The sequence below is a fragment of the Lolium perenne genome, chromosome 7, assembly GCF_019359855.2.
Source record: "Lolium perenne isolate Kyuss_39 chromosome 7, Kyuss_2.0, whole genome shotgun sequence".
In the NCBI taxonomy this organism is placed as follows: Eukaryota; Viridiplantae; Streptophyta; class Magnoliopsida; order Poales; family Poaceae; genus Lolium; species Lolium perenne.
The window spans coordinates 167202872-167212087 of record NC_067250.2 but is presented as its reverse complement, the minus strand read 5'-3'; positions in this window follow the sequence as shown (position 1 = coordinate 167212087).

Here is a 9216-nt window from a genome sequence, read left to right as displayed (position 1 = left end):
ATTTACAATTTTGGTGTTTTTGGGTGTATAGTTTGCAATAAAAATAAAATGCAGAAAGTAAATAGCAAATAATATAAAGCTCTCGAAGAGAGAAAAGCCCAATCATCTGTGCAGCAAGAGGACAAGCTTCAGTGTGTGTGCTTATATGAGACTTAAGTTCTGAGGGCGGAATGAATTCACTATCATCTGAGTTCTTAACAACACGGTAAATATTTTGTCAAGCTTTATTCAATTAGGGCGGAGCCTAAGTTAGGTGTAACCATAAATATGTGCAAATACACCCTTATGATGGGTCCTAGAGCCATTTTATGAGCAATTATATGAATCATTAAGACACAAATATCCGATCATATCAATAAGATCATTGGTCCCCGACACAAACCCCTCTAATGCAACCCATAGTATTGGAAGACGGTTTCTGTCATTCCGACCCTTCCGACACAAATGCATTACATTAAAGTGCAGACCTATGAGCCCATATAGGTGAAGCAATATGTAGCCGAAGTTCGCATAAAACCATCATATAACAACATAAAAAAACATAAAACTTTCCCAAAAACTCATTGCACATCATATACAATCATAGCTAGATCATCCTATGCCCTCAGGAACGCGGGGAACTACTCAAAAATGTCAAATATGATGCGGACCAGAGGCATAATGATTACAACCCAATCTAAATATATAATCTCCCCACCAAATAATGACAAAGTACCGATCACAAACATGCAATAGCACTGGAAAACAATATCTGGGGTTCAATTCAACACAAACTATGAGGGGGATGACGTCGATCTCGTAGACGGAGATGGTGGTGATGATGGTTCTGATGGAGATGTTGATGGAGATGCCTCCTCCAAGCCAAGAAGGAGTGGGGATGTCGATGGCATCGATTTCCCCTTCACCGGAGGCACCGGTGCAACAGGATCTGCCCTCTCCTGAAGAGAACTTTCGCCTCCGCCGCCACCTCAATAAATCTCCGGAAAATATGTCTTAGGTTTTTAGGCGAAACAGAGCTTCTGGTATAAAAGGGGGTCCAAGACGATGCCGGGGCGCAAACGGGCCAGGGTGGCGCGCCCTACATGTTTGGGCGAGTCACCTGGTGCTGTTTAGCCCTCGTGGCTCCCTCGTGTGATTCTTTCGCCAACTGTCCTTCTCCGGGTGAAATACTGATCAGGTGATTTTCCTTGATTTTTAGCGATCCAGAAAGTCCTGAAACAAACAAAATACGAGAAAGGAGGTATTTTGCCTCCTAGGAATTAAATACCAATGAAGGGGACTTTGTAGAAAAGTCCAGGAAATTGACTAAAAATGCAAAAATAATGATGTATGATGACAACTAACAATGAAAACTAATCATATATGTAGCAATAATGATGATGCAAAATACACGTATCAAAAACCAGCAAGCGATCAGAGAGGAGCAGCAGCAATGCAGGCATGCGCGTGAGAGCAGAAGTAAAGCGGGAAAGCGCAGGCCGCATGGCGATTGATGCAGGGGACAGGCGGGAAGTTGCGGCGTGCGTGCGCGGGTGGGAATCAAGGCGAGGCAAGGATCTACATGCGGGTTAGCCGGAGATAGCGATGCGGGCGATGCGGGGTGGCCTGGTGTGGGTGAAGCGAGCGTTGCGGAGTCAACGCATGTGGCCGCTGGGAACTATGCCTGCGGGGTAAGGCGAGCAATGCGACAATGTCAACGTAATGAGACCAGGGGTTCTCACGATTACGCCCTGGCGTGTGGGTCCGAGCCCATTGCGCTCGGCGATAGTCATGATGTACAAGTCAGGTACTTACCGTGATGAATCACGTGTAACTTTGGTAAGGTTCACCTTTGACGTAGGAACCCTTGTGGCGGACAAGCTCTACTGGACAACGAGGAGCCAAGACGACAGGGCAAGACAAGGAGAACAGGACAAACGGGGCAAGGATCGACCCTTGGTCACTCCCCTGGGTCACCCTCGGAAGGGGTCCAAGGGACGGCAGAGCAGGGCAACCAGGCCAAGGCATGACCTGTTGTTATCACCAGAATTTGACCGAGTCAGAGGTGGGCCGCGATCAAGATGGGCTTGAAGAATATACATGGAAGAATATACGTGAATCGGCCTTATATGCAAAGTTTGGGCTAGTTTGCCTGTATCTGTAATATAGTAGATTACGTGTCGGTTAGTTAGAGTTTGGCTCGTGCACGGTTGGGATTATTCCCACGTTAGAAAGTCTACGGACTATAAATATGTATCTAGGGTTTATGAAATAAACAACAATCACGTTCACCACAAACCAATCTAGGCGCATCGCCAACTCCCTTGTCTCGAGGGTTTCTTCCGGGTAAGCATCATGCTGATCTTGCGATCTAGGCAGTACAAGTTTATTCGCTGTTCATGCGTTGCTCGTACTGAAGCCTTTTTGATGGCGAGCAACGTAGTTATCTTAGATGTGTTAGGGTTAGCATTGTTCTTCGTATCACATGCTATCGTCGTGCAACCCTTAGACATTTAGCCGCCCTTACGCCTATCTTAGGTGTAGGGGCGGCACCCCGCTTGATCATTATTTAGTAGATCCGATCCGTTATGGTTGCTCCTTGTTCTTCAAGGATTAGTTTAATATCTGCATAGTTAGGCCTTACAAAGGGTTGAAGGATCCAAATGCGGCGCTTGTGGTGTAGTTTGCTAGCCCTAGACAGGATGTTCCGGGGATCAACTTCGTGTTGGTTTTTAGGCCTTGTCTAGGATCGGCTTACGATCACCGTGCGCGGCCGCGAGGCTCAATCACGAGTAGGATGTTCCGATTATGCGGTGAAAACCCTAAATCGTCGGAGATCATTTTAGCTTTATCTTGATCAAGCATGACCACCATATATTCATACACCTCGTGCGAATCATGGGTGGATCGGCTCTTTGAGCCGATTCACAGGACAACCTGAGAGCCGATCGAGGCTCGTATTTAATGTTTACGTGTATGCCATGCAGGAAACTAAGCGAGGCATCTCCATCACCTTCCTGACCAGGTATAGGTCAGGTGGCACGCCCTTGCACCAGCATCGGACGTGCGGGCCGGAGTCTTTGCGGGCCGTCGCTCGGAGGGACCAGGGCCAGCCGCAGCCCTAAGTTGCTCCCGGCTCTCCTGTGTTGCCCGTCGTTGCTCGCCGGTGGGTTTCTGACCGCAACACATTCTGGCACGCCCGGTGGGACAATCTTCGACATCAACCGCATCGCCATCTACATCTGAGATGGCGGACGGCACCCCGGGCCACGTACGAGGATCTGACCGAGGAGCTCAAGAAGAAGTATGACGAGGTCAAGGCGATCCTCGAAGCCGACCTCATCGGCTCCTTTCACAGAACCCGCTCACATGGCATCAGGTGGAAAGGGTTCTCACCTGAAGGCGCGCTCGATGGAGTGGACCTGTCCGCCCCGTCCGAAGAACGCACCAGGTCCCTGCGTCAGGAGATTAACTTCATGGTAGCTCATTCGCTACACCGCCACTCTGAGAACCTAGTGAACACTTTGGAGCGTGTCGCTCTTCGGGTGATCCAGGAAATCATGAGGCACCAGTACTCTCCGTCAGGACCAGCTCTCGGGACATACCAAGGAGAGATGCCACTCCAGTCCCGTCCGCCGCTGCCATTCGCGTTGGCAGCACCAGAAGTGCCGAATTCACCGGCATACGTCGTCTACAAGATCGGTGGTGACCCTAGTGACTACCAGTTCTTGCATGAGGCGCCTAAGGAGATCCCTCACGGGTACACGTGCACATACATGCCAGACTGCGGTAACTGGGCGCTCACAAACCAGGTCGCGACAGCAGGGACTTCTGGAACAACAGGAGGAACTTTAGGAACGGATCTTGAGAAGCAGACGTGGCTAGCTAAGTATGCCACTCCGACAAACCTCCAGAGCTCAGCTCCTGCAGTTGGCTCAGAGCTGGAAAAGCAAGCATGGCTGGCTAAGTATGCCACTCCGGCGAATCTTCAGAGTTCGACTCCTGCAGCTAGCACCGCGGATCAAATCAGTACGATCCTGAGAGACCAGTTCGGCATGGTGCCGAAAAGGAGGACAATCGGCTATTCCAAGCCGTACCCCAACGAGTACGAGTTGATCCCGCTACCACCCAAATATCGGCTCCCTGATTTCTCCAAGTTTAATGGATCAGATGGTTCCAGCTCCATCGAGCATGTGAGCCGATATTTGGCACAGCTAGGAACGGTCTCAGCATCGGATCCACTACGCGTGAGGTTCTTCGCACAGTCCCTCACAGGATCGGCTTTCGGGTGGTACACTTCGTTGCCACCAGACTCGATCCGGACTTGGAAGCAGTTGGAAGAACAGTTCCACATGCAGTATCACTCAGAGGCTTCCGAGGCCGGCATTGCCGATCTAGCTCAAGTACGTCAGAAGCGCGGAGAAACTGTGGCAGAATACGTCCAGCGCTTCAGAAATCTTAGGAACCGATGTTATTCGGCTCGTGTGACTGAAAAAGAAGCAGTCGAGTTGGCAGTGGTGGGCCTTGCATCACCAATCAAGGATATGGCCTCCCAAGCAGACTACCCTTCACTGGCGCACATGGTTCAGAAACTGTCGTTATATGAACAGCGCCACCCGGACTTGTACCAGGACAAATTCAAGCGTGCGGTAGTCCTGGTTGAGGCAGATGAAGACGAAGGCTCTGCGGGAGATCAAGAAGTAGCAGTGGCTGAATGGACTCGAGGGGCAACCCCCGTGTCCTGCAAATGGGTTAAGCCACCAGGTCCGCCCAGAGGGTTTGATTTTGACGTGACTAAAACTGAGCAAATCTTCGACCTCTTACTCAAGGAGAAGCAATTGAAGTTACCCGAAGGCCTCAAAATCCCCTCGGTACAGGAGCTGAACGAAAAGCCATACTGCAAATGGCATAACTCGTTCTCCCATACCACCAACGACTGCAGGGTGTGGCGTCAGCAGATCCAAATAGCGATAGAACAAGGACGTCTAATTTTCAACCAGTACGCCATGAAGGTCGACACCCACCCCTTCCCCGCCGTGAACATGGTGGAGTGCACTTACCCTGGAGGGTGCCAGCCAAGCTTCTCGTTCAACATCAACATGGTAGGACTTGGACACCACTCTGGTAAGGACGGAGACGAGGGCAGCTGCTCTCGTAGCAAGGACACAGAGGAGGCCGCTCCACGCGATCGGCTACGTCACGATGGCAAGCGCTACATCACAGAGGGAGAAGTGAAGAATGTAAGATATCAGCGACCTCTCTCTGATCACCTCCTCAACAAGTATGTGAGTCAATATGACCAACGCCGACGACCCAACGACGATGATGAAAGAGATCGTCTGGCTAGGGACGCCAGGAGACATCGTCGGCATGATCGCGATGAGGAGGAATACGAGCGCCGTGCCAAGGAAAAATCGAGGGAGCAAGGCGACGAGGATAGGCACTGGGACTGCCCCTTCTTCAGACACTGCTGGGATTCAGGAATGAGCCGATTGCCTACAATCGGCAACTGCTCAGAATGTAGATAGAAGAGGAAGGATGCAGCTAACGTGTCCGTGTTCAAACGTCTAGGGCCTCTCCCACCTCGGAACAAGCACGCTGAGTCCCCTCGGGTGGAAGATCTCGAGGATTTGGAAGACGATGATGAAGAAGAAGAAGACAGGTACCACCGGCCAAGGTGGTGCCCTGATGGACTCAGCCGTTCCCAAAAGCATAGGGTTCAGCGACTGCGCGGCTTGGAGGAAGCCGAAAGGTTATACCTGCACACGCTAAGGAAGGCGCGGCCTGATCTGGCCGCGAAAATTCAGCGAACCCTGGATGAAGAGGGTCGACCACAAAAAATGGAGTGGCGCCCCAAGCAAAGGAAAGCCGATGATGAAACATCGGCTGGCACAAACATGGTGTTCATCCTTCCGACGGAGTTTAGTGCTCCAGGATTGAACGAGGCACCCGTGGCACAACTTGACTGCGGCCCACGGCCAGTGATCTTTGAGAAGCCACGAGAAAGAAGCTACGTGACATATCCGAAGGCCCTGTACTTGCGAGGTTATATCAATGGGCAGCCTGTCAACAAGATGCTGGTGGACACCGGAGCGGCAGTCAACATTATGCCATACTCTATGCTACGTCGGTTGGGACGCTCTAGCTCGGATCTGATCAAGACCAACGTGACATTGATCGATTTCAACGGCCAAGCGTCTGACGCACAAGGTGTTCTGAACGTGGATCTGACCGTAGGAAGGAAAACCATCCCTACGACGTTCTTCATCATCGATAGCAAGAGCACCTATGCTGTTCTGCTAGGAAGAGATTGGATCCACGCCAACTGTTGCATTCCATCCACGATGCACCAATGCGTAATACAGTGGGATGGAGATGAGGTAGAGGTCATCCATGCAGATGACTCAGCCGAGATTTCAACGGCTGGCATGAACGCCTGGGAAACAGCAGGCCAAGAGCCACTCTCAGGCATCAATTTGGACGACTGCGAGCGCATCGACGTGACGAAGGATGGGGTTAGGCTGGTCTTATCCACCGGCCTGACCGTGTAGCAAGAACGAACCGATGGGCAAACGTGGCGAGGCCGATCCTTGGGATCGGCCCCAAAGATCTATGGAGGAACATTGCAAAACCTTCATTGGGCGATTCGATCAACGTGGAGGCCGATTCCAGCAATCGGCCAAAATTATCCTCACCACACATTCTGCCTGTGTTCAACGTCGATCTAATGGGCAGCGGTTTTACGTCGGCTGATGGGAGTCAACATTAGTCCTAACGGAGCCGACGTTCAAATACAGTGCCTTGGCTAACTACAGAGCCGATATCCGCAGTTACATGGCAGATTCGGCTCGGGGGGCACCTAAACAGATGAACATGTGCGATACATGTGCGGTGAAATATTGGGGGCCGATAGAAAATCGGCCAGTAAATTTTTTTTTTTACATAGTATACAGCCGATGCACGGACATCGACTTTAGAGCTAAGAAACAAAGCCGATGCACAGCCATCGACTCTAGTACAATTACACAAGATCTACCGGCTGCGTGTTCAAGACACGGATTTCGACCAGGTCGGTTTTCAGTTCAGCTGTGAGGCCTTCTGCTTCCTCGAGGGAATGAACGTGAGCCAATTTTGGTACCTGAACCTTCTCTTCGAGGACTTCCAACCCTTTGCGCCAGTTCAGCAGTACCGACAGAAACGTCAGTTTTGGCACAAGGCCGCCCTTTGCTCATTAAGCCGTTGGTATCTTCATCTACAATATCGGCTTTCAAAGGAAGAAGGATGATCGGCTCTGGTGCATCTACCGTCGGCCTGGCTAAGTTGGCCACTTTCCCAGCTACGCTCGTAGGCATGATTAGGACCTCTGCATGGTGGCTGTCTCAATTTGCCTGAGTTCAGGGCCCTTGGACTGAACTGTGTATCCTCGCCACTGTTCTCACCTTAACTGAGGCTCGGGGGGCAGCTGATTTGGTAGACACTCTGTTTTTGGGAGCCGATTGGAGTTGCATCGGCTGACCCTGCATCGTAACCTTCTCCGAAAGCGGCGAGTTGGTGCAGAAGAAGACTACTAGAGCTGCGGAGAGGAGCCTGAAAGGGAAGCCGTCGTCATCTACAGGGTTTGGACCGTCCTGTTGCTGCAAGAAAATGAAGGAGACTGGATTCTCAAAATAGCCAATGAACAGCCATCGGCTATAGGATTGCGAAATATTATGGTCAGATATCAAATCACAGTCTGAATTTGAGAAGTGCTTGACTGACGGTCTAATCGGTATCTGAGTCTGGCTTCATGGGCGTCTAAAAAAAATCCGATACGTTGCTATCGGTCTTGGTGCGGCGAACGGAAGGCTTGAAATTGGATTAATTGAGAGTCAAATTGGAAGAACAATTTTTATTGATTCAAAGGAGCGGCTTTACAGGAAAGAGCCGATGACTCTCAAAAGGGGGATCTGATGCCTAGTGCACTGCTACTACTAGTCCTACACTAATTTGCCCCTGTTCTAGGGGTCGTCGCTGTCCTCATTGCCGCCATTATAGCTGCCGTCGGCGCTGCTTCCAGGGAGTTCCTCGTCGCTGCTGCCCCAGCCCTCGGTCGGAGCTTCTTCTTCCTCGTCATCATCATCATCCTCGCTGTCCGCCCAAGCACGGAAGCGCTTTGCTGGCGGATATCCGGCGGAGGAGGAGGATTCATCCTCCTCCTTTTCCTCTTCCTCCTCGTCATCATCATCGTCCTCGCTGTCCGCCCAAGCGCGGAATCGCTTTGCCGGCGGATGCCCAGCGGAGGAAGAGGAATCATCCTCCTCCTTTTCCTCTTCTTCCTCTACTTCTTCTTCTTCCTCCTCCCCGTCGGAGGAGGTGGGTTTCGCCCAGGGGTGGAGGTCATCTTCGCATTCGTTCATCAGCTCCCCTTCGATGAGGAACTTGAGGTCGTCTTCCCCATCGGTCGGAGGCAGGTCGCCATCTGACCCGACGAGTGCTTCGGGTGGGCCGTCTGGCACATGATCAAAGTTCCACTCCGGCTCGCTCGAGGAGGAAGACTGGAGGGAGAGGCCAGAGGAGACAGAGGAAGAGGAAGACATTGCTACAGGGAAAGAGGGTTTTTCGGTGCCGATAGCTAGAATAGAGGAAGGGGATGAAAAGGCTAATCAATCGGCACAGTTAAATAAGGAGGAGCCTAGTGGAAATTTAATGCCATTGCAGTTTCCGAGGAAGTGACGCTAAAGCTATCAAATTTTGCAGAGAAGTTGAGAAGGCAAGGCATCATGATGAAGAATACTGCGACGGTTCTGCTTTGCCACGACATGACCCGACGAAGAGAAAAGCAGAATGATTTTGGAATTATCAATTCCAAAACCAGGGGGGCATGTGTTATCACCAGAATTTGACCGAGTCAGAGGTGGGCCGCGATCAAGATGGGCTTGAAGAATATACATGAAAGAATATACGTGAATCGGCCTTATATGCAAAGTTTGGGCTAGTTTGCCCGTATCTGTAATATAGTAGATTACGTGTCGGTTAGTTAGAGTTTGGCTCGTGTACGGTTGGGATTATTCCCACGTTAGAAAGTCTACGGACTATAAATATGTATCTAGGGTTTATGAAATAAACAACAATCACGTTCACCACAAACCAATCTAGGCGCATCGCCAACTCCCTTGTCTCGAGGGTTTCTTCCGGGTAAGCATCATGCTGCCTAGATCGCATCTTGCGATCTAGGCAGTACAAGTTTATTCGCTGTTC